Below are 23,317 nucleotides of genomic sequence, written 5' to 3'. Positions count from 1 at the left end.
CTAAACTTAGGGTTAGGCTTCTTTCACACTTACGTCAGTACGGGGCCGTCGCAATGCGTCGGCCCGACATACCGACGCACGTTGTGAAAATTGTGCACAACGTGGGCAGCAGCTGTAGTTTTTCAACACATCCGCTGCCCAATCTATGTCCTGGGGAGGAGGGGGCGGAGTTACGGCCACGCATGCGCGGTCAGAAATGGCGGATGCGACGTACAAAAAACGTTTCATTGAACGTTTTTTTGTGCCGACGCTCCGCCAAAACACAACTGATCCAGTGCACGACGGACGCGACGTGTGGCCATCCGTCACGATCCGTCGGCAATACAAGTCTATGGGCAAAAAACGCATCCTGCGGGCACATTTGCAGGATCCGTTTCTTGTCCAAAACGACGGATTGCGACGGAATGCCAAACGACGCAAGTGTGAAAGTAGCCTTAGGGTTAGGGTTGGGGCTAAAGTTAGGCCTAGGGTTGGGGCTAAAGTTAGGGTTAGAGCTGGGATTAGGGTTAGGGTTTGGATTAGGGTTGGTATTAGGGTTAGGGTTGGCATTAGGGTTACGCTTGGGATTAGGGTTAGGTTTGGGATTAGGGTTAAGGTTAGGGTTGTGATTAGGGGTGTATTGGGATTAGGGTTAGGTTTGAGGTTAGGGTTGAGATTAGGATTAGGGGTGTGTTGGATTTAGGGTTTTGATTAGGTTTATGGTTAGGGTTGACATTAGGGTTGTTTTGGGGTAAGGGTTGTGATTATGGTTAGGGTTAGTGATTAGGATTATGGATGAGGTTGGGATTAGGGTTAGGGGTGTGTTGGGGTTAGGGTTGGAGCTAGAATTGGGGGGTTTCCACTGTTTAGGTACATCAGGGGGTCTCCAAACACGACAGCCAATTTTGCGCTCAAAAAGTCAAATGGTGCTCCCTCCCTTCTGAGCTCTGCCGTGCGCCCAAACAGTGGGTTACCCCCACATATGGGGCATCAGCGTACTCGGGATAAATTGGACAACAACTTCTGGGGTCCAATTTCTCTTGTTACCTTTGTGAAAATAAAAACTTGGGGGCTACAATATCTTTTTTGTGAAAAAAAAAAATATTTTTTATTTTCACGACTCTGCATTCTAAACTTCTGTGAAGCACTTGGGCATTCAAAGTTCTCACCACACATCTAGATAAGTTCCTTGGGGGGTCTAGTTTCCAAAATGGGGTCACTTGTGGGGGGTTACTACAGTTTAGGTACATCAGGGGCTCTGCAATCGCAACATAATGCCCACAGACCATTCTATCAAAGTCTGCATTCCAAAAAGGCGCTCCTTCCCTTCCGAGCTCTGCCGTGCGCCCAAACAGTGGTTTACCCCCACATATGGCGCATCAGCGTACTCGGGATAAATTGGACAACAACTATTGCAGTCCAATTTCTCCTGTTACCCTTGTGAAAATAAAAACTTGGGGGCTACAATATCTTTTTTGTGGAAAAAAAAATATTTTTTATTTTCACGACTCTGCATTCTAAACTTCTGTGAAGCACTTGGGCATTCAAAGTTCTCACCACACATCTAGATAAGTTCCATGGGGGGTCTAGTTTCCAAAATGGGGTCACTTGTGGGGGATTTCTACTGTTTAGGCACATCAGGGGCTCTCCAAACGCGACATGGCGTCCGATCTCAATTCCAGCCAATTCTACATTGAAAAAGTAAAACGGCACTCTTTCTCTTCCAAGCTCTGCGGTGCGCCCAAACAGTGGTTTACCCCCACATATTGGGTATCGACGTACTCAGGAGAAATTGCACAACAACTTTAGTTGTCTAATTTCTCCTGTTACCCTTGTGAAAATAAAAATTTGTGGGCAAAAAGATCATTTTTGTAGAAAAAATGCAATTTTTTTTTCACGGCTCTACGTTATAAACTTCTGTGAAGCACATGGGGGTTCAAAGTGCTCGCCACACATCTAGATAAGTTCCTTAAGGGGTCTAGTTTCCAAAATTGTGTCACTTGTGGGGGGTTTCCACTGTTTAGGCACATCAGGGGCTCTCCAAACGCGACATGGCGTCCAATCTCAATTCCAGGCAATTCTACATTGAAAAAGTAAAACGACACTCCTTCTCTTCCAAGCTCTGCGGTGCGCCCTAACAGTTGTTTACCCCAACATATTGGGTATCAGCGTACTCAGGAGAAATTGCACAACAACTTTTGTGGTCTAATTTCTCCTGTTACCCTTGTGAAAATAAGAATTTGTGGGCGAAAAGATCATTTTTGTGTAAACAAAAGCGATTTTTTATTTTCACGGCTCTACGTTATAAACTTCTGTGAAGCACTTGGGAGTTCAAAGTGCTCACCACACATCTAGATAAGTTCCTTAAGGGGTCTAGTTTCCAAAATGGTGTCACTTGTGGGGAGTTTCCACTGTTTAGGTACATCAGGGGCTCTCTAAATGTGACATGGTGTCCGATCTCAATTCCAGCCAATTCTGCATTGAAAAAGTCAAACGGCGCTCCTTCACTTCTAAGTTCTGCGGTGCGCCCTAACAGTGGTTTACCCCCACATATGGGGTATTGGCGTATTCAGGAGAAATTGCATAACAAAATTTATGGTTACATTTCTGTTTTTACACTTGTGAAAATAAAAAAAATGGTTCTGAATTAAGATGTTTGCAAAAAAAAGTTAAATGTTCATTTTTTCCTTCCACATTGTTTCAGTTCCTGTGAAGCACGTAAAGGGTTAATAAACTTCTTGAATGTGGTTTTGAGAACCTTGAGGGGTGTAGTTTTTAGAATGGTGTCACACTTCATTATTTTCTATCATATAGACCCCTCAAAATGACTTCAAATGTGATGTGGTCCCTAAAAAAAAATGGTGTTGTAAAAATGAGAAATTGCTGGTCAACTTTTAACCCTTATAACTCCCTAACAAAAAAAAATTTTGTTTCCAAAATTGTGCTGATGTAAAGTAGACATGTGGGAAATGTTATTTATTAACTATTTTTCATGACATATCTCTCTGATTTAAGGGCATAAAAATACAAAGTTTGAAAATTGCAAAATTTTAAAAATTTTCGCCATATTTCCGTTTTTTTCATAAATAATCGCAAGTAATATCGAAGAAATGTTACCACTAACATGAAGTACAATATGTCACGAAAAAACAATCTCAGAATCAGCGGGATCCGTTGAAGCGTTCCAGAGTTATAACCTCATAAAGTGACAGTGGTCAGAATTGCAAAAATTGGCCTGGTCATTAAGTACCAAATTGGCTCTGTCACTAAGGGGTTAAGGACATTGAACCTGCAATAGTTTAATCACGTATGCTATATATGGTGATACGATTGTATTGCAGTATATTAGACACTATAATGTTCTCCTATGAAGCCCAGCTACTGGAGTGTGTACATTAAGCGGACTTTACCAGTTTTCTGTTGTTCACTTGTCACCTTTGATCTATAGACCAGAACAACGCCAGCAGAGAGAGGTTGTCATGGGTGTTTCAGAGGCTGCAGACCATTGCTCTGCATCTGACTGCAGAAAGTCTCAGCTGTTTACTTTGCAGACTTCTTCCTACGTCTTCTGATTCTAGAACCCAGTGGCAACCTTCCGCCAGCTCTAGTTAATACACCTGGATTGGGGTGTTTATACCTTCCAGCTTGCCGCTGGAAGTTGCAGTTGATATTTCTCTTTCCAGTTCCCTGTTGTGGCTTTAGCAGTCGGCTATCTTCCTCTCTGGTGTTTGGAGGACATCCGTGTTTCTCTCTGAGTCTACTAAAGCTAAGTATTCCCTTTGTTTGTGTATCTCATCTGTCTTTAGTGGTAGTGGGGATTGATTAGAGACATCCTGTCCTTCCCGATGCAGGGCTTATTGTCAGGGTCAAGCAGAGATTAGGTTTCCTGCTAGGCGATAGGTGTGGAACCTATATAGGGATGATTGGGCAGACAGGGTGACGTTGGCTCTGCCTAGGAGTTTCCACTCACCCCTTCCCTAGTGTTTGGTTCCTTTTCCCTTTTCCCTTCTTGTTGCACTAAGCCTTTCCTACACTGTGCATGACAGAGGTGGATTTAATGACAGTTCTACTATAGGCCTAGATAAGTGGTCCCCAACCTTTCTGACCTTGAGAGCTACATTGAGCTCTGAGAGAGGGTTGCAAGCCGCATTAAGACTCCCTTGAGTAGTGACAACCAGAGTCCCCATTACCTGTTACCAGTATAATGACAGCCAAAACTTTCCCACAGAAATTACAATGAGGCAGTATACTTACATCCTGGAATTCCCATTCAGTATTCAAGCCCTTTCAGCACACTGTCACATTCACAGTTACCAAACTCTCCCCTCTCCAATCTTTCCTGAATGCTGCAGCCAGGACCATATTCCTCACCAATTCTTATACCGATGCCTCTACCTTGTGCCAATCATTACACTGGTTACCCATCCACTCCAGAATCCAGCACAAACTTATTACTGTCATCCACAAAGCACTCCATGGCTCAGCACCACCCTACATCTCCTCCCTGGTCTCAGCCTACCACCCTACCCATGCTCTCCATTCTGCTAATGACCTGAGGTTAACATCCTCAATAATCAGAACTTCCCACTCCCGTCTCCAAGACTTTTCACGTGCTGCGCCAATTCTTTGGAATGCACAATCCCCACAGTTTTAAGCGTGCCCTAAAAATGCATTTGTTCAAACTGGCCTACCGCCTCAATGCATTAACCTAACTATCCCTGCGTGGCCCATTCACAAAAAAAAACTTAAACCATAATCCGGTTCCTCGCATCATGTTCTCATACACTTTATGCAGTTATTAGCCCTCTGTGTCTGTACTGCTATATAGTTAGGCTGTTAACTAGTTCATGCAGCTTTACATGACCACCCGATTCTTACACTATGGCTGGTCCGAACAACGAAAGCAACTGTTACCATCCACCTCTTGTGTCTCCCCTTTCTCCTAATAGTTTGTAAGCTTGCGAGCAGGGCCCTCACTCCTCTTGGTATCTTTTTTGATCTGTATTTACTGTTATGCTGTAATGTCTATTGTCTGTACAAGTCCCCTCTATAATGTAAAGTGCTGTAGAATATGTTGACGCTATATAAAAAAAATTATTATTATTATTATTATTATTAAGCAACTCCACAGACAGGTAGTATCATCTGATCTCCAGCTTGCCATATTTAGTTTATTTGTAAATCCCCATAGTATATGTGCATCTAGATTTCCTCTCCTGTTCAGGGTTATGCACAAAAGTCACCATTTGGAGACCTTCTATTCATAGTCATTTGCTAGACTTGGCATTAATGCATCATGCGGGCAAACAGCCGCAAACGACACATCATGGGCCCGCAAGCCATATGTCACTCACATTTTGGGGACCCCTGACCTACATAAAGCAGATATCAAAATAGGAGAACAACAGGAGCGTTTAATTAAAATATACAAAATTTATTAGAAAATAGCATTAAAATTGTAACACACTAAAAAACAAGTGAAGACACCATGAGATAACCCAATACCCCTGTCTTAACCAGCAAACAATTACTATCACATGAGGTAATTTGCATACAATAATGCTCAGATGTCAGAGCTTATGAGCCTTCAAAGTATCCCCACAAATGGACCCAAACCGCAAAGTTAACAATAATGCCTCATATATATGAATGCTGCCTATACTGGCTAATTATAAATGTAGCTATAACACTACAGCGGCCCACAAATGGGGAATTATACTGAGAAAGGTACCCAGGGAGACATACATGTAAAGCCAAGTGGCATAACAAAAGTGCTCCCAATATGGATAACACCCATAGCCCCAATCTTACCAGGTACTAGGTATCCCTGAATTGAGCGCGGACCCCCGACACGCGTTTCGCTATTCCTGTGATCGCTTCTTCAAGGGGAGGTGTTCCTTCTTGCCCAGCTAGGACCTTTTATACCAAAAATCCCCAGTCACCTGACGTTAGAATAATCAGGCAGCTCTGGGGAGCCATGTGTGTGCGGCGCATGCGCCCGCGGCTGCCGACCCCGCCACCACCCAGCCCGGCCAGCGTCTGGAGCCGAACGAGCAGGAGCACAGCGATAGCCATAGCAACCTAGTCGCCAGCAACAGACGCCGAGCGGCCGAGCATGGGAGGCACAGGGAAGGGAGAAAGCGGGCGCACGCGCACCACAGCTCCAGCTACCAGTGCATAGATTAAACCTCTCTGTATAGAACGGTAACAGCGAAAACACACAAAGTAACAGAAATGCATGCATGATTAGACCACAAAATTATAAAAAGAAAATTCTTCTTTAACGGTGGTGACAGATAGTACAAATATCCTGAGGTGTGTTGTTCAATTGATGACCATCATAGGAATTTGAGGAACTGAAGATCCAGATCAAACAATAATGCTAAATCAAACAGTAAAAAATAAATTTAAAAACACAATGTGATAATAAATATAAAGAAAAAACAAAAAAGAACAGGGAAGGGGAACTCTAAGAATATAGTTTTCCTTCTCCTTATAGGACAGTGGAGGACATTTCAGAGCTAAAAACAATCCCCAGGCATTTTAGGGATGTCCATAATTGTGACCCCATGAGTTTCAAAGTAAGGGGGATTGAGTTGATGCATAGGGGGATTAGAGGAGGTAATGTTAAACAGCTCCTCGCACAGCGTGAGCTGAGAGGGATCGTAACCCTGGATACGGTTAGACTGAATGGTCTCAATGAGGCCTTGAATTTTGCTCCATTCCTATAAGGAGAAGGAAAACTATATTCTTAGAGTTCCCCTTCCCTGTTCTTTTTTGTTTTTTCTTTATATTTATTATCACATTGTGTTTTTAAATTTATTTTTTATAGTTTGATTTAGAATTATTGTTTGATCTGGATCTTCAGTTCCTCAAATTCCTATGATGGTCATCAATTGAACAACACACCTCAGGATATTTGTACCATCTGTCACCACCGTTAAGGAAGAATTTTCTTTTTATAATTTTGTGGTCTATTCATGCATGCATTTCTGTTACTTTGTGTGTTTTCGCTGTTACTGTTCTATACAGAAAGGGTTAAGCTATGGCAATCGCTGTGCTCCTACTCGTTCGGCTCCAGACGCTGGCCGGGCTGGGTGGTGGCGGGGTCAGCAGCCGCGGGCGCATGCGCCGCACACACATGGCTCATCAGAGCTGCCTGATTATTCTAACGTCAGGCGACTGGGGATTTTTGGTATAAAAGGTCCTAGCTGTGCAAGAAGGAACACCTCCCCTTGAAAAAGCGATCACAGGAATAGCAAAACGCGCATCGGGGGTCCGTGCTCAATTCAGGGATACCTAGTACCAGGTAAGATTGGGGCTATGGGTGTTATCCATATTGGGAGCACTTTTGTTATGCCACTTGGCTTTATATGTATGTCTCCCTGGGTACCTTTCTCAGTATAATTCCCCATTTGTGGGCCGCTGTAGTGTTATAGCTACATTTATAATTAGCCAGTATAGGCAGCATTCATATATATGAGGCATTATTGTTAACTTTGCGGTTTGGGTCCATTTGTGGAGATACTTTGAAGGCTCATAAGCTCTGACATCTGAGCATTATTGTATGCAAATTACCTCATGTGATAGTAATTGTTTGCTGGTTAAGACAGGGGTATTGGGTTATCTCATGGTGTCTTCACTTGTTGTTTTTTTAGTGTGTTACAATTTTAATGCTATTTTCTAATAGATTTTGTATATTTTAATTAAACGCTCCTGTTGTCCTCCTATTTTGATATATGCGTTTTTGGAGTAGTATATATAGGGGCCGTGATATGTGTCTCGGTCCCTGTTCAATATGAGTCTGGGGTTATGTGCACCTACATAAAGCAGAAAAGCAACCGTATATACACAGAAATGGCTTTATAGGCATTTCCCCGGTCATTCTCTTGTGCCTATGGGAAGGCTATAGCTCTATCACTTCCTGGAAACTGAAATCATCCAGGAATATTTTTCTGCAAAATAATTGCCATTGATTACAACTATAGACAATGCAGATGATTCAGGAAGGAAGGGTATTTCTCTGGCATGGCACCCCACCCACTCCCCACCTCCCGGTTAGTTTTTAAAAATAAAAAATAAATACAAACTAAAAACAGAAATTATAACAACATTTTTTGTTATCACAAATATTAAATCAATTAAATTACTAATAAAATACATTAAAAAATGTCCCTTTGAATATTAGTTTTATATTGCAGCCTTTCGATGATTCCTCTGCTATGATCATTTTCTGTATTTCTTTTATTACATTGCATTTGAACATGCTATTATAAGTTTTGTAGTAATATTAGGATGGAATACTACTGTATCAATATATTATATATCTATATATTACCAGGATGTTATGTTCTATGTTCTGTAACAGAATATGTAACCTTAGTATGCGATTACAAATGCATGCAGCTTTTCTAACAGGAACAACACCAATCTCTGTTTTAAGGGCACATGCAGACGACTGTGTATTCTCTCATTTGAGGCAATTGGGACGGTTGTGTAAATGATACTCTGATCAAACTCTGAAAAGAATGTGATCATAGTGTGATTCGATTCTCTTGGATGAGAAGATGGAGAAAAAAAATTTCTCCATCTTCTCCATTCTGTCATTCCATGGAAAGCGAATTATGCACAGATGTCATCCGTGTGCAGTCCAATGGTTTCCATGGACTCATTAACTTGCATGGTCAAGTGTGATCAGATTATCGGGTCAAATTCGGCATGAACAGATGTTTTCGTCGAACAGTTTCTGTCGCAGGAAAAAAATCGGACATGTGCTTGGCGTCATGGACATTGGTCAAACAAAACATCAGATCGCACTTGGACCATCTGCACAAGCCATAAAGCTTTGCTAACATTTTTGGATCTGAGCTGCAGTACCAGAAATAGTCCATGGACTACAGTGGCACTGTTTCAGGAAGAAGGTAGTCATGTTATTATAATTACAAACAACCTCCTTAGCTTTCCTTGTCGAACAAAGTGATGTCTTTCTAGTATTGTTGTTACATATTGTAGTGCAGCAGTATCCACGCTGTGCAGTGATGAGGCAGTGACCCAAGAAAGTTCCAAAACAAAAGTCTCTTTAATGCTCAACTCACAAAAAAAATATACAGCACACTATATCCTCCGGATTGCAGCCAGGAAACATATCCTCCAGATTGCAGCCAATAAACACACCAGTACACTGGTGAGACCAGTTGCCGTGTGCGACTGCACTGCCATGTACGCTGTGGGTGCCAGGCCTTTCAGCTACCTTGGCTGTTTGGCTCCTCTTGCCTGTGATGCCTCACACAGATAGAGCTCTGTAGAGCCTTCTGCTATGCACTCTTGCAAAAACCAAACTGACACTGACCCTGACACACCAAACCCTCTGCTTCAGGGGTTATACAAACAACCTGTGGCCTTCGACCACATGGAAAACCTGTCCAGGAAGGAAATGGACTGGCCCACTACCATCCTGTAATCCAGGGGTGTCAAACTGCATTCCTTGAGGGCTGAAAACAGGTCATGTTTTCAGGATTTCCTTGTACTGCACAGGTGATAATTTAATCACCTACACACATAATGATTGCAGCACCTTGTGCAGTGCTAAGGAAATCTTGAAAACACGCATGGTTTGCGGCCCTGGAGGAATGCAGTTTGACACCCCTGCTGTAATCCATTTAAAAAATAAAAGCCCAGCAGGTTTTCTTAAATCTGCCCTAGACAAATAGCTTGTCCAAGACCTATACTCACTTTTATTCTGCATTGCAATCACAGCTACGCCTGTGACTGCAATGCACTTCCATGGCCTCATTACGCCTCTGTGCGCATCCTGGGGGGAACACACAGCGACCATCACATGTGACGCCAGTCACTGCCTCATAATATTCATTACAACAATTTTTTTCTGCGAGTATTTTTCTATTTTATGAAGAAACCATTAATAATATGTAAAGCAAAAAATTTAATCAAGATTTATGGGGTGTGAGGACAATAGTTATCTTGAGCATATTAACCAATTGATATAGATTTGGAATCATATTTTCTCTTATTTTTCTATTGCCAGCTTGTGTAAAGTTACACCCCGAAAAAGGAAATAACTGTAATAACAGCTTTCAAGGGTAGAGTAGTATCAATGGTAAAGAAGTAGGACACGGTGCTATAATGAGATTCTTAAAGTGGGTCAGATAACAGATAAGAATCCAGCACAAGAGAACAGAAGCTTTGAGCCCATTCTCAAAGCTAAGTCCAAGCGCGTGATCTGAAATAGATTACAGATGTTACAAATCTGATTTGGAAGGAAGAGAAGAAAAAAGAGGGTTAATGACTGAAGCAATGAAAATGTTGAGGGGTTTCTCTAGAGGAAAGTGAATGTCTCTCGAGGCAGGATGTTGATATTGCCACAGAAGCGCTGTGGTGGTTTGTCAATAGCACAACATACAGTTATGCTACAGGTGCAGAACATGTCATTTTGCATACATTATTTTTAACAAATATGTTCCTTTAACTTCACACAGCTGTAAATCCAATTTTAGTGAAAGCAAGAGTAAAATTACCCAAATGGTTTAATTACTTTTTTTATTCATAGTTTCTCCTGAAACTCTTACATTTCATCAGCGCAGGTGCAATCTTTTTGGTTTTAGTTGTAAAAGCTTCACAATTACACAGCATAATGCAGATGTTTGGCTTTTTAATACACATTAACCGGAACAATTTGACCTCTAATGGTGCAAGGTGATATTTTAAGAACCACAACTCTTCATAAATAGAAGCATTTTATATCTCAACTATCTAGATTAACCCCATTATGCAAATGGACATGAAAATAAGCCTGCTGATATCTTTTGGGGGCCAATTGTGCTATACAGCTGACAACAGGTTGTACACTGACCTACAAAGCCGTACATAAACTGTCTCCTCTGTACATTTCCGAACTAATCTCCCGATATCTTCCCTCACGTAATCTCCGGTCTTCCCAAGATCTCCTTCTCTCCTCCACACTTATCCGTTCCTCACCCAATCGCCTCCAAAGCTTCTCCTGAATATTCCCCAACCTCTGGAATTCTGTGCCGCAACACATCCGATTAGCCATCACATTTGAATCTTTCAGCTGAAACATGAAAACCCATCTCTTCAATAAAGCTTACAACCTGCCATGACCCCACTGCTACATCAACATCACTGGAGCCACTGCAACCCCCCGACCTACTGTCTCCTCCCACATCATCCTGTAGAATGTAAGCCCACAAGGCCAGGATCCTCTTCCCTCTGTACCAGTCTGTCATTGTTAGTTTACTGTAAATGATATTTGTATTTTGTATGTACAGTGGGGGAAATAAGCATTTGATCCCTTGCTGATTTTGTTAGTTTGCTCACAGACAAAAACATGAAAAGGCTATAATTTTTAAGGGTAGGTTATGTTATGTGTCGAGTTCCCGCCCCTGCACACAGGGAATCTCGATCCACCTCCGCTGCGGTCTCCCATTCTTCTTCAGCCACAGTGGAGCCTGCTCAGCGGAGACATCGGTACCAGCATCTGGCTCAGGCAGATACTGTGCACTTGGTTGCTGCTGCCCTTCCAGGCTCAGCCATTGTAGCCAATACTGGTCAGCGGCGAGCAGACGCTTCTGGGACTAAGTCCTACTTTTCTCCTTCTGAGCATGCCCAAAGGAGTACCTTTCAATGGAGGTCGGGATCACACACTCAGGTTCTGTAGCAGCTCCCATTGGTCCTCTAGGAAGGTCCTGAAGTTGCTGCAACTATAAAAGGTTGGCATGGCCGCACGGCCATGCGCTAGTATCATTTATGTTTGAGCTTGTCGCCAGTGAATACTCTGCTACTCATGCTACATGTGGAGTGTATCCGTCTAGCCGTGGGAATTGTTCAGGCAGGCAGCTAGCATCATTGGGGGCAATTAGTCGCTTGGCTCTGGTTCCTTCTTGTGTGCGGTTAGCACAGAAGTGTGCCGAGCAGCCATAACCCTAGTTAGGGTATTAGTCCCACTAATATTACACGACTCTCTGAAACAACAGGGTTCGCCCTTGTACTGACCGAGTGAAGGAACTCGCATCTAATTTGGCATTGTACCGCCATATGGGGCGGCCATTTCACTAGCAGCAGGTCTCTCTCCTGCACGGTGGACCCCGGGCTGCGAACGCACCAATATCAACTTCACATTTACTCGGTGCATTCCGCCAGCCGTAACAGGTTAATTTTACCATTGAGAGAGAGAATATCAAAAATAAAATCCAGAAAATCACATTGTATAAATTATATAAATTTATTTGCATTTTCAGTGAGAAATATGTTTTTGATCCCTCTGGCAAACAAGACCTAATACTTGGTGACAAAACCCTTGGTGGCAAGCATAGCAGTCAGGCATTTTTTGTAATTGATGATGAGGTGTGCGCACATGTCAGGAAGAATTTTGGTCCACTCCTCTTTGCAGATCATCTCTAAATCATTAAGATTTTGAGGCTGTCGCTTGGCAACTTGGAGCTTCAACTCCCTCCATAAGTTTTCTATGGGATTAAGGTGTTAGGACTGGCGGAACGAACCAAATAATAATTAGAAAGGATATAAGGTGCGTTCGCAGTCCGGGGTCCACTGTGCATAAAAGACACCTGCTGCTCAGTAATGACGGACCACATGATGGCATAATGTGAATACACACACGGGTTAGCTTCACCCAGTATGAAGGAAGCGAACCCTGATGCGTCACAGGGCCGTGGTACCGCATAAAGAGCGCGAGGAAAGAGTCACAGAACTCTGTCCCAAGACTCAGGGAAAGAGATCCTCTAGACTTTTTGCGCTCGACACCGCTACTGGGGTGTCAGAGATTTATCAGAGCTAAGAATTTACTGCACAAGGGTGCGTGCCGCGCCGCTGTGGCGGACGCCACCAATCATCAAAACTTGGGCCAGGAAAGTGCACTATTAGCACACGGCGCCGCACTGGCAGTCACTGCTAACATACCTAGTATTATGTGCTAGATGTCAGGCACTAGGAAGCTTCCACCATTCAAGAGCAGTCAACAACTCTAGGGATGGGACTGATTCGGAGCTTTCATCTATCGACAGGCATGTATCCACACACATTAGCAACTTTACACTAGCCAAGCGGCCATGCGAACCTATTATAGTAGTAGCGCTCCGCTCCCTTCCTGATAACCCAACAGGAGCCGCAACAGGACCTGAGCATGTGAACCCCAACCTCCAATGGGAGGTCGTTCCGTGGGCATGCTCAGTATGAGAAAAATAGGACTTAGTCCCTGAAAGGCCTGCTCGCTGCTAATCAGTGCTGGCTATAAAGGCAGAGCCTGGAAAGGCAGCAGTAACCAAGCGCACAGTATCAGCTTGAGCCAGATGCTGGGACCGACGTCTCCGCTGAGCAGGCTCCACTGCGGCTGGAGGAGACTAGGAGAACCCAGTGGACATGGTTCGAGATTCCCCCTGTGCAGTGGCGGGAACTCAGCACCTAACATAAGGTCTGGAGAGTGGCTTGGCCATTCCATAACCTTAATGTGTTTCTTTTTGAGCCACTGCTTTGTTGCCTTGGCTGTATGTTTTGGGTCATTGTCTTGTTGGAAGGCCCAGCCATGACCCATTTTTAATGTCTTGGCGGAGTGAAGGAGGTTGTTATTCAGGATTTTACAGTACATGGCTCCATTCATTCTCCCATTGATGCGGTGAAGTAGTCCTGTGCCCTTAGCAGAGAAACACCCCCAAAACATAATGTTTTTAGCTCCATGCTTGACAGTGGGGACGGTGTTCTTTGGGTCATAGGCAGCATTTCTCTTCATCCAAACACGGCGAATTGAGATAATGCCAAAGACCTAAATTTTTGTCTCATCTGACCACAGCACCTTCTCCCAATCACTCACAGAATCATCCAGGTGTTCATAGGCAAACTTCCGATGGGCCTGCACATGTGCCTTCTTGAGCAGGGGGACCTTGCGGACACTGCAGGATTTTAAACCTTTACGGCGTAATGTGTTACCAATGGTTTTCTTGGTGACTAGTCCCAGCTGCCTTGAGATCATTAACAAGTTCCACCCATGTAGTTTTAGGCTGATCTCTCACCTTCCTCATGATCAAGGATACCCCACAAGGTGAGATTTTGAATGATGCCCCAGATCGATGTCGATTGATAGTCATTTTGTATTTCTTCCATTTTCTTACCATTGTACCAACAGTTGTCTCCTTCTCAGGGTTGGATTAAGGGTAGCCAGGGCCCCGGGCTGTTCAGACACTGTGGGCCCCCCGGGTCATGTGACGGGGGTCATGTGACGGGGGTCATGTGACGGGGGTCATGTGACGGGGCCCGGGGGTCATGTGCCATACCCGAGCCAGATTATTCCAGAAAAATGGCCGGGCCCTACTCTACTGTAACCTATTAAATATTTGTTAAAATCTGCAATACAATTTAGGCATATTTTGACCAATAATATCACATACAAGGAACAAATACCACCGCACCATGACCAGACCACAAATTACAACCACAGTGATCGAATAATATCACATGCAAGGAACAAATACCACCGCACCATGTCAAGACCACATATTACCATTTGGTGACCAAATAGCACATACAAGGGACAAATACCACAACACCATTTCCAGACCACATATTACCACCACATAGTGACTGAATACTACAATACTGATCAGTAATAAAAAACAAACAAACAAACACAATACTATCACCATAAGTGCCAGTATACACAGGAGATCTGTACTTAGTAGTGTTGAGCGATACCGTCCGATACTTGAAAGTATCGGTATCGGATAGTATCGGCCGATACCCGAAAAATATCGGATATCGCCGATACCGATATCCGATACCAATACAAGTCAATGGGACATCAAGTATCGGAAGGTATTCTCATGGTTCCCAGGGTCTGAAGGAGAGGAAACTCTCCTTCAGGCCCTGGGATCCATAGGGATGTGTAAAATAAAGAATTAAAATAAAAAATATTGATATATTTACCTCTCCGGCGGCCCCTGAACTCAGCGCGGGTAACCGGCAGGCTTCGTTGTTCAAAATCAGCGCTTTTAGGACCTGAGAATCACGTCCCGGCTTCTGATTGGTCGCGGGCCGCCCATGTGACCGCCACGCGACCAATCACAAGCCGCTACGTCTTTGAAAGCCATTAACGCGCTCATTTTTAAAAATGAGCGCGTTAATAGCGTGCGGTGATGTCGCGGGTTGTGATTGGTCGCGTGGCCGCGACCAATCACAAGCCGCTACGTCTTTGAAAGCCATTAACGCGCTCATTTTTAAAAATGAGCGCGTTAATAGCTTGCGGTGACGTCGCGGCTTGTGATTGGTCGCGTGGCGGTCACATGGGCGGCCCGCGACCAATCAGAAGCCGGGACGTGATTCTCAGGTCCTAAAAGCGCTGATTTTGAACAACGAAGCCTGCCGGTTACCCGCGCTGAGTCCAGGGGCCGCCGGAGAGGTAAATATATCAATATTTTTTATTTTAATTCTTTATTTTACACATCTCTATGTATCCGATACCGATACCCGATACCACAAAAGTATCGGATCTCGGTATCGGAATTCCGATACCGCAAGTATCGGCCGATACCCGATACTTGCGGTATCGGAATGCTCAACACTAGTACTTAGTATGCAGTGTCTGTGTAGAGGTAATACAGAGATCACTGGTGGTATTATACACAGGAGCTCTGTATATAATGTATATGGAATACAGTGATCACTGGTGACATAGTACACATGAGCTCTGTATATAGTATACAGTGTATAGTGTCAGTGTATAGGTAACACTGACTCACCAGTGACGTCTCTAGGTGAAGTCCTTCATCTTTCATCCAGCAAAGACCGCCATCATTTTTTCTAGCCAGGACTCGATTCTGCAGGAAATAACACAGTTATCTCGAGCTCCGCTTGCAGAACACATTACTTAATTTTTCACAACTTCTACATTACAACACGAAGAAAAAAAGGCGGCAGTGTCACTCTGCACAGTAACAGGACCGCCCCCCCATTTAAAACAGTATACTCAAAAAAATAAAATAAATACATCACTGCAGTAATAATATCCCTTAATTAGCCCCTATGGTAATAATATTCCCCACCCTGGCCCCGTGTGTCTCATTCCTGGCTCCAGCCATATGTTCTCCCATCCTGCACTCATGACTATCCATTCTACACCATATGATCTCCCCATCCTGCCCCATCTGTCTCCATCGTATCCATCCTGCCCCATGATCCAATCCTGCCCCGTGTCTCCAATCATGCCACGTGTCTACATTCTGCCCATGCCTCCAGTCCTGCCCCCAGTGTGTCCAGCAATCTGCCCCAGTGTGTCCAGCATATTACCCCCAGTGTGTCCAGCAATCTGCCTCAGTATGTCCAGCATATTGCTCCAGTGTGTCCAGCATTGCCCCCAGACAGTGTGTCCAGCAATCTGTCCCAGTGTCTGACTCCAGCATATTGCCCCCAGTGTGTCCAGCAATCTGCCCCAGTGTCCAGCATTGCCCCCAGACAGTGTGTCCAGCAATCTGCCCCAGTATGTCCAGCAATCTGCCCCAGTGTGTCCAGCAATCTGCCCCAGTGTGTCCAGCATATTACCCCCAGTGTGTCCAGCAATTTGCCACAGTATGTCCAGCATTGCCCCCAGACAGCGTCCAGCAATCTGCCCCAGTGTGTTCAGCAATCTGCCCCAGTGTATCCAGCATATTACCCCCAGTGTGTCCAGCATATTACCCCCAGTGTGTCCAGCATATTACCCCCAGTGTGTCCAGCAATCTGCCCCAGTGTGTTCAGCAATCTGCCACAGTATGTCCAGCATTGCCCCCAGTGTCTAGCAATCTGCCCCAGTGTGTTCAGCATATTACCCCCGTGTGTTCAGCATATTACCCCCAGTGTGTCCAGCATATTACCCCCAGTGTGTCCAGCATATTACCCCCAGTGTGTCCAGCATATTGCCCCTAGTGTGTCCAGCATATTGCCCCCAGTGTGTCCAGCATATTGCCCCCAGTGTGTCCAGCATATTGCCCCCAGTGTGTCCAGCATATTGCCCCAGTGTGTCCAGCATTGCCCCCAGATAGTGTGTCCAGCAATCTGCCCCAGTGTCTCCAGCAATCTGCCCCAGTGTCTCCAGCAATCTGCCCCAGTGTCTCCAGTATTGCCCCCAGTGTGTCCCCCAGCAATCTGCCCCAGTGTCTCCAGTATTGCCCCGAGTGTGTCCTCCAGCAATCTGCCCCAGTGTCTCCAGTATAGCCCCCAGTGTGTCCTCCAGCAATCTGCCCCAGTGTCTCCAGTATTGCCCCCAGTGTGTCCTCCAGCAATCTGCCCCAGTGTCTCCAGTATTGCCCCCAGTGTGTCCTCCAGCAATCTGCCCCAGTGTCTCCAGTATTGCCCCCAGTGTGTCCTCCAGCAATCTGCCCCAGTGTCTCCAGTATTGCCCCCAGTGTGTCCTCCAGTAATCTGCCCCAGTGTCTCCAGTATTGCCCCCAGTGTGTCCTCCAGCAATCTGCCCCAGTGTCTCCAGTATAGCCCCCAGTGTGTCCTCCAGCAATCTGCCCCAGTGTCTCCAGTATTGCCCCCAGTGTGTCTTCCAGCAATCTGCCCCAGTGTCTCCAGTATTGCGCCCAGTGTGTCCTCCAGCAATCTGCCCCAGTGTCTACAGTATTGCCCCCAGTGTGTCCTCCAGCATTTGACCTTGGTTTTATAATATTTTTTTGTATGCTGATGTTTTGTCCTTTCACTATATTTTAAGTGAAATAAACTATGGATTTTTCCCTATTTCGTTGAGCTGGATCTCCTTCTCTTTCCTCCAGCATTGCCCCAGTGTGTCCTCCAGCATTGCCCCCCAGTGTGTCCACCGTAACCGTTAGCTTATCAAAAAAACAAACAAAAAAAAAACAGTCTCCTCACCTGTCCGCGCTCCAGGCGGCGAGCTCCTTCCAGCAGCGCACACTCGCCGGCGACTGACAATGACGTCAGACGCCGGCAACGTGTGCGCTGCGGCCGACATCAGCTGCCAGCCTCCAATTGGCTGGCGGCTGTTGTTGTTAACTATTGATGTGCGGGCGCGCGCCCGCACATCAATAGGAAACCGCCGCAGCGCCGGAAGGGGCCCGGTGAGCAGAGGAGAAGGGGCCCAATGCGGGCCCCCTCTCTCTGCCCACCGGATCCGGGGGCACATACATGCCGGCCCGGCGGTGGGCATTCAATCACAGACGATTAGTGGAGGGTCAAGCTGTGCGGCAGCCCAGGGCCCCCCCAGACCACTGGGCCCTGGGCTACCGCCCATATTGACCCTCTGATAATCCGCCCCTGGGAGCACCCAGCGTCTTACTTAAGGTTTTGTAGCCCATTCCAGCTTTGTGCAGATATATTATCTTGTCCTTGACATCCTTATAATGCTCTTTGGTCTTGCCCATGTTGTAGAGACTAGAGTCTTTTATAAAGGTGACTATCTAAGACAGAAGTCTTTAATGCAGGTAACGAGTTGATTATGAGCATCTAACAGGTCTGTAGGAGTCAGAACTCTTAATGGTTGGTAGGGGATTAAATACTTATACATTTATATAATTTATACAATGTGATTTTCTGGATTTTGTTTTTCATATTCTATCTCTCAATGTTAAAATTAACCTACCCTTAAAACTATAGACTGTTCATGTCTTTGTCAGTGGGCAAACTTACAAAATCAGCAAGCGATCAAATACTTATTTCCCCCACTGTAACCCCTTCTCATGTACAGCATCATAGAATCAATGGTGCTACATAAATAAATAACAATAATAATAATAATAATAATAATAATAATCTGTTGCCTAAGAGTTACCTTAGCTAGCAGCAGTCCCTAAATGTCATAGTCAATAGTGACTACTGCACCTGAGTTAAGTGTTGGGTCCCCACTGTCACTTCAGTGCAATGGAGTAGCATGGGGATGGAATCTATGGTGCAGTTGCCCCAGTAGACAAATTCTTTGGCACCATCCACATAGTCAATATAACCCAGAACAGCAGGTCCAGCTGCTAAGGAATATTTACTGAGCAAGTGCCACTTCTACTAGCAGTGTTTGGAAGCAGTAAATCCCTGGCGAGCAACTAATTTACATTGATGAGCAAAAGAGTAACAATGTTTTGAACTTTTGACTTTCAGGCTCCATATCCCACCATCCACTACAATTTTGAACGTAAGACTACCATCATTTTATAGAGAAGCATCTTGGCTATCTTATACATAAATTTGACTTGCAACTATTTAGCATATGATTAGTTATGCAGATTCAGATCATGTCACGGCATTGTTACTGTTTAGCTCCTAAAAATCTAAATTTAAATTTTTATTATTTTGTTAGTATTTTGTAAAACCACCATTGACTTTCAAACACAGCCTGAATTCTTCTTGTCATGCTTTTGATCAGATTCAAGCACGTTTCAACCAAAATCTGATCCCAGGTCTCTTCTACACGTTCCTAAAGTTGGTGCATACTGGTCGACTCACTTGGGTATACAAAAAAAGTTGCACTCTGTCGTACTAAATCATGTCAATGTGAAATATATGAAATATGAATAGCAATACTGCTTCTGAATACTAGGAAAAAAATGAGACGCTTTGCACATAATTTGGCCAATTCATGCCTGCCCATCAACCAACTTCAAGGTGGTCTCAAACTGATGGGTCCCTACGTATCAATGTGAATACCTCTTTTTGGCTGAAGTCTGAATTCCGGGGTGAATGTGGACACCTCTGTCAGTAAAGCCTGTATTTATGAGTAGGTAGGATCCTGCTTTAATTAAAACTACCACATGTTGAAGGGCGGAGTGCTTAGTCAGAGAGCTAACATAGAAATAGCAAAAGACTGACTGGCACATTCAAACTAGTGTGAATATGTGCATACGAGGAGTAGCCACCTCCATACAAAATATACAAAAAAAGTTGCACTATATCGTGATAAAGCATGTCAATGTTAAATATATGAAATATAAATAGCATTACTGCTTCTGAATACTAGGAAAAAATTAGACGCTTTGCACATAATTTGGCCAATTCATGCCTGCCCATCAACTCACTTGGGTAGGTATCAAGCTTTTTATTCAACTTTACCCATAAGTGATAGATTGGAGTGAGGTCACGGGACTGTGGGAGCTAATCCAGCACCTCTACTTCATTGTCATTAAAAAATTTGTTCCCCAATCTCGACGTATGCTTCGAATTGTTGTCCTGTTAAAACGCTATGTCGTCTTTTTCATTCCCGTATTACTTGAGTAATTCAGAGTAATGCAGACCACTCTCTAACCAATGCAGTACATATGCAGTAGGCAGTAGAGTGCAACAGTAGAGATGACTTTGGCATTTTCCGGCTGCACTTTGCATAAGAAGCGACCAAGATAATAAAGCACTTACTAAGCTTTGTAATTTTGGTTACTGCCTATGCAGAGCACAGTAGAATGACAAAGTCATCTGGACTACTACACTCTTCTAGGCTGCAGCATAGGCAGAAACAGAAATACTATATCATTGGATGTCTAGTTCTTTGTGAATAAATATAAAGAGTGACGACTGTAGACAATATTGAGTAGGTAAGTGGGCATTATTCTCAGGGCACACTAAGGTAGGCAGTGGCACTATATTCAATCAGTGAAATAAACTCAGGGCACATTGAGTATTCATGTGGGTTGGAGGCCAGGTTAATGTTCCACTTGTCCTTTCCATTTAGAGAGAAATCATCTGCAAAAAGGATCTGTTGCATTATTGATAAAAAGAAAACAGAGGGGCCCAACATATTATTATTGGGTTTGATGGGTTAAATTTTGTGACAGAAGTCCCGCATACAGAATATTTTTTTCAACTCTAAAATTTGGCACAAAACGGAACTTAAATTGACCCCATAATAATGGGTCTCTTTGCTTTTGGTTACACTTGTATAACTGATGAAAATGCATACTTTTGCACTTTATTTCCATTTGTTCCTCTTAACAGACAAATGGAAACTAAGGAAATGGGTACTTTGCCTTAGCTTAATTACATTATAATTTTCTTAAAATGCAATACAGGTGTTTGGAAAATAAGGAGTTCAAATACTTGACTGGTGGAAAGAACTAAGGGAATGTTAACAGTCCATGAGATAGGGGGCTCAAATTACTTGCCTTGCCCTTGACACTAACAAAACACACTATGCCTCTACCCAATTGTCCTATCCCCCGATGCTGACAACCCACTCTACACATCTGCCCCATTCTCGCAAATGATCTGTCATGGTAGCTAGGTCCCTAACAAAACTCCTTTGCCTGCCGTGTTACTACAACCATAGGGCTTAATAACAGAGCGTTAACAGAATACACTGTAGTACAAAAGTTTTACCATTCTTTTCACTATTCTGCCACTGATCAAGCTATTGCTGTTTCAAGTTCCCTTGTGTGACTAAAAAACTGTTAAAAACAGTTTAGAAAACTTAGATAAATGAGATACTTTTCCATTCTTTAAATTATAAAAGCTAAAAAAAAAAATAAAAGTTCGAAATACAGTGATGTGCAAAATATTTTAGGCATGTGTGGAAACAATTCAGCAAAAAATGTTTTCAAAAATAGAATTGTTAATAGCTTATTTTTTTATCAATCATCAACATGCGAAATGAATGAACAAAATAGATATCTAAATCAAATCAATATTTGGTGTGACTACTAGGGTTGAGCGAAACGGGTCGTTCATTTTCAAAAGTCGCCGACTTTTGGCAAAGTCGGGTTTCATGAAACCCGATCCGACCCCTGTGCGGGGTCGGCCATGCGGTACGCGACTTTCGCGCCAAAGTCGCGTTTCAATGACGCGAAAAGCACCATTTCTCAGCCAATGAAGGTAAACGCAGAGTGTGGGCAGCGTGATGACATAGGTCCTGGTCCCCACCATCTTAGAGAAGGGCATTGCAGTGATTGGCTTGCTGTCTGCGGCGTCACAGGGGCTATAAAGGGGAGTTCCCGCCGACCGCCATGTTACTGCTGCTGATCTGAGCTTAGGGAGAGGTTGCTGCCGCTTCGTCAGAAGCAGGGATAGCGTTAGGCAGGGTCCATTAACCACCAAACCGCTTGTGCTGTAGCGATTTCCACTGCCCAACACCACCTTCGGTGTGCAGGGACAGTGGAAGCTACATTTTTTTTTTTTCCCCCTCAGCGCTGTAGCTCATTGGGCTGCCCTAGAAGGCTCCCTGATAGCTGCATTGCTGTGTGTACGCCGCTGTGCAAACCAACTGCTTTTTTCAAAGCACAAATCCTCTTGTTCCTTCCTTTCTGCACAGCTATCTTTTTGGTTTGTACACACTTTTTATTTAATTTGTGCATCAGTCCACTCCTTATTGCTGCCTGCCATACCTGGCTGAGATTACTGCAGGGAGATAGTAATTGAAGGACACTCCCTGTTTTTTTTTTTTTTTTTGTGGGAGATTAAGATTGACATTTCTGCTAGAGTGCCATCCCTGTCTGTGTCATCTCTCACTCAGTGGGCCATAGAAAGCCTATTTATTTTTTTGCTTGATTTGGGTTATAAAATCTACCTGAAAAAATCACTACATCAATCAGTGGGAGAAAAATATTGGCCTCAGGGCTTGTGTGCCACTCTTGACTCCTGTGTGCATCATCACTCACTCAGTGGGCCATAGAAAGCCTATTTATTTTTTTGCTTGATTTTGGTTCTAAAATCTACCTGAAAAAATCAATACATCAATCAGTGGGAGAAAAATATTGGCCTCAGGGCTTGTGTGCCACTCCTGACTCCTGTGTGCATCATCACTCACTCAGTGGGCCATAGAAAGCCCGTTTTTTTTTTTTTTTGCTTTATTTCGGTTCTAAATTCTACCTGAAAATTCAATAAATCAATCAGTGGGAGATTAATATTGGCCTTTGGGCTTGTGTGCCAGTCCTAAGCGTGCCATCTCTCTCTCTCAGATAGTGGGCCATAGAAAGCCTATTTATTTATTTTTTTATTGGGTTTATAAATTTTCCCTGGAAAAAAAAAAAAAAGTGGGAGATTAATATTGGCCTCTGGGCTTGTGTGCCAGTCCTGAGCGTGCCATCTCTCTCACAAATAGTGGGCCATAGAAAGCCTATTTTTTTATTTTTTTTTGGTTTTATAAATTCTCCCTTAAAAAAAAAAGGGAGATTAATATTGGCCTTTGGGCTTGTGTGCCAGTCCTAAGCGTGCCATCTCTCTCTGTCTCTCAGATAGTGGGCCATAGAAAGCCTATTTATTATTTTTTTTATTGGGTTTATAAATTTTCCCTGGAACAAAAAAAAAAAAGTTGGAGATAAATATTGGCCTCTGGGCTTGTGTGCCACCCCTGACTCCTGTGTGCGTCATCTCTCACTCAGTGGGCCATAGA

This window comes from Ranitomeya imitator, chromosome 2 (assembly GCF_032444005.1).
Source record: "Ranitomeya imitator isolate aRanImi1 chromosome 2, aRanImi1.pri, whole genome shotgun sequence".
Taxonomy (NCBI): Eukaryota; Metazoa; Chordata; class Amphibia; order Anura; family Dendrobatidae; genus Ranitomeya; species Ranitomeya imitator.
Note: the sequence above shows the minus strand (reverse complement) of the source record.